The sequence below is a fragment of the Equus quagga genome, chromosome 16, assembly GCF_021613505.1.
Source record: "Equus quagga isolate Etosha38 chromosome 16, UCLA_HA_Equagga_1.0, whole genome shotgun sequence".
Classification (NCBI taxonomy): domain Eukaryota; kingdom Metazoa; phylum Chordata; class Mammalia; order Perissodactyla; family Equidae; genus Equus; species Equus quagga.
In genome coordinates, this window is record NC_060282.1 from 74,185,154 (window position 1) to 74,188,302 (window position 3,149).

The 3,149-nt window shown below is 33.9% G+C and overlaps 1 non-coding gene across 1 annotated transcript; it reads right to left on the minus strand.

Moving 5' to 3' along the window:
* Positions 1 to 1,353: 1,353 nt before the first annotated feature.
* On the minus strand, positions 1,354 to 1,455 carry LOC124228303 (U6 spliceosomal RNA). The gene has a single exon (XR_006885691.1). It is a non-coding gene; the product is annotated as a U6 spliceosomal RNA (small nuclear RNA).
* Positions 1,456 to 3,149: the final 1,694 nt, after the last annotated feature.

Sequence of the window (3,149 nt, forward strand, 5' to 3'; positions counted from 1 at the left end):
TGGAAGAGGCTGCTTCATACAATCAATAAATAGATGTCAATTCTTTACTGTGATTGGACCATCTTGAACCAATCATTACCACCAGGGCAGTACCATATCCTAGTAAATACAGAAATTACATAGAACAATACACTTTTTGAGTATCAAAAAATTTAATGATATATGCATATTTGTTGCTGCTTTTATTGAAAACTATATGTGTTCAAGTGCCATTTGTATGACAATTATGGATCCTTGGCTTCACTAATCTACCTCAAATCCTATACTACCATGTCTATCTGTAATTCCTTGTATTTAATTATGAATTGGAAATCTTTCACTTGTCCACCGTTCACTATTAAGTTTATTATGAGAATGGAGTACAGTCAAGGGTAATATGACAGTGGCCAATTAGCTTTGGGTTTGTAGTATGTGATCCTTGTGAGAATAAGCTGTGAACATCAGTTGTTGAGTGTCTTTTGGAAAAAGGCATTTTACCATAGACATCCTTACAGGATCTCCTTGAAGACCTTATTGTCTGCTGTTTGAAGGAAACTGAAATGGACGTAACGGAGTTAAAAACCCAAAGACCATGCCCTTGAAATTTTTTTAATTGTGTTTTAATACATTTAACTTTTTAAAATTTTGTCATGTTTTGACAGAATAAGACACTGCATTTATCAAGAGCATTCTTTCCTCCTTGATAAAATTTTGAAACTTTTAGCAGCTGGACCATTCTTGAAAATAGATTTGAAAGTGAGGGTAAATAGAGTTGTCATAACTAGTCAATCAATCAATCAATCAATCAAGTTTTTTTAACCAAAGTAATATTTGTGTGCCAGTAATAGAAGGAGTATATTATTTCCCAAAGAACACATTCTATTCACCAGTTACATTTTGGAAATAAAGTTGTTTCACTGATAGTTATGTACTTCTAGTATAAGTTTTTATGTGGTTCAATTAAGAAATCATTTTTAGTTTCTCTGTCTGCAAATTAAGAAAACCTAGACTTTCTAAGAATTTTTGTGAGACACTATCTGTTTCAGAACCTGGCACTAACTCAGTGTTCAATAAAATAGACTAACATTATTTTGTTGCTATTGTTATTATTATTATGACCATTCAATGTGATGCCTTTATGGCATAATGAATCTATTTTTTCCAGTTTTATTGAGCTATAATTGACATACAACACCATATAAATTTAAAATATACAGCATAATGGTTTGACTTACAAATATTATGAAATGATTGCACCGAGTTTAGTTAACATCCATCATCTCAGATAGTTATAAAAAAAGAAAAAGAAAAATATATGTTTTTTCTTGTGATGAGAACTCAAGATTTATTCGCTTAACAGCTTTCACATATAGCAAAAATATGTAAAGCTTCATGAATTTACATGTCATCCTTGTGAAGGGCCATACTGATCTCTGTATCATTCCAATTTAGTAGATGTGCTGCTGAAGGGAGCACCAACTATTTTTTTTAATACCTATTTCGGTAGACCTTCCATCTTTGTCCGACAAAGAAATTCTTTTCAAGAACTTCTTCATTTCTTAATGGTGAATTCAGTAGTGAGGAAGTGAGATTCTGCTGTGCATTTTAGAAATCAACAAAAGAGAGTCTTTCTGAAATACTTATTTTAGGTCTCAGAATTTAAACGTTGGACGTTGGCTTCTCTGGATCATCCTCAAGATCAAATAATAAACAATTTGATTTGACATATTTCCTCTTTGGTGTTTCATACATCTGTTAAAACATAACAGACAGGGGTACCACTCGATGAGAATCTGGAGACGGACGTATATAAATAAACTGAATTTCAACTTGAAAGTTATTAATTGTACCTTGGTATTAAAATTGATGTAACATATTTACTATAGTATCTTTATGCCAAATAACTCCAGCATATTTCAAATAATGGCTCTATGATCACAATAATATCTTAGGTAGGAAAGATACATCATAGCCAATATATGTCAGTATCACTATTTTACTAAAGTCTCATGTAGCATGTTAAATGTCATATCTCTCCGAATTTTTTAAAACTAAGTTTAACTACTCATAGAGGTAAAATTTACCCCAAATAATATTATTTTTGAATTATTTAACATAGAGTCAGCTTCTTCTTAGCTTAAGGGTTTTGTCGTATTTCTTTTCAGCATACTTTATATATACCTGTTTTCCATTCAAATAAGTGCACTTGGGCAGAAATATTAGTTTCGCAGCCTATGATAAAGAGCGAAGTCATCCTCTTCTATTAATCTATTTACTAACAAAAACGTCTCTCAGTGTATATTTAATAGGTTTTAATATTAAAAGACTTAATATTGAAGTGCTTGCATTTGCACTTAAAATAGCACATGGACACGCAGTACAGGAATACCATGTTTTATTGTGCTTGGTTTATTGTGCTTCGCAGACATCGATTGCATTTTTCACAAATTGAAGGTCTTTAGCAACCCCATGTCAAGCAAGTCTATCAGCACCATTTTTCCAACAGCATTTGCGCACTTCATGTTTCTGTGCCACATTTGGTAACTCTCGCAATATCTCAATCTTTTTCATTATTATTATATTTGTTGTGGTGTTCTGTGATCAGTTTTCTTCGATGTTACTATTGTAATTGTTTTGCGGTGCCACAAACTACGCCGTGTAAGATGGTGAACTTGATAAATGTTGCGTTTCCTCTGACTGCTCCTATCTCTCCTATCTCTCTCCCTCTCCTTGGGCCTCCCTATTTCCTGGGACACAATAATGTTGAAATTAGGCCAATTAATAACCCTATGGTAGAATCCTCTGAGTGTTCAAGTGAAAGGAAGAGTTGCACATCTCTCACTTTAAATCAAAAGGTAGAAATGATTGAGCTAAGTGAGGGAGGCGGGTCAAAAGCCAAGACAAGGCTGAAAGCTAGGCTCTTGTGCCAACCAGTTAGCCCAGCTGTGAATGCAAAGGAAAAGTTCTTGAAGAAAATTGAAAGTGCTACTCCAGTGAGCACATGAACGATAAGAAAGTGAAACAGTCTTATTGCTGATACGGAGAAAGTTTTAGTGGTCTGGATAGAAGACCAAACCAGCCACAACATTCCCTTAAGCCAAAGCGTAATCCAGAGGAAGGTCCTAACTCTCTTAGACTCTACAAAGGCTGAGAGAGATGAGGAAGATGCA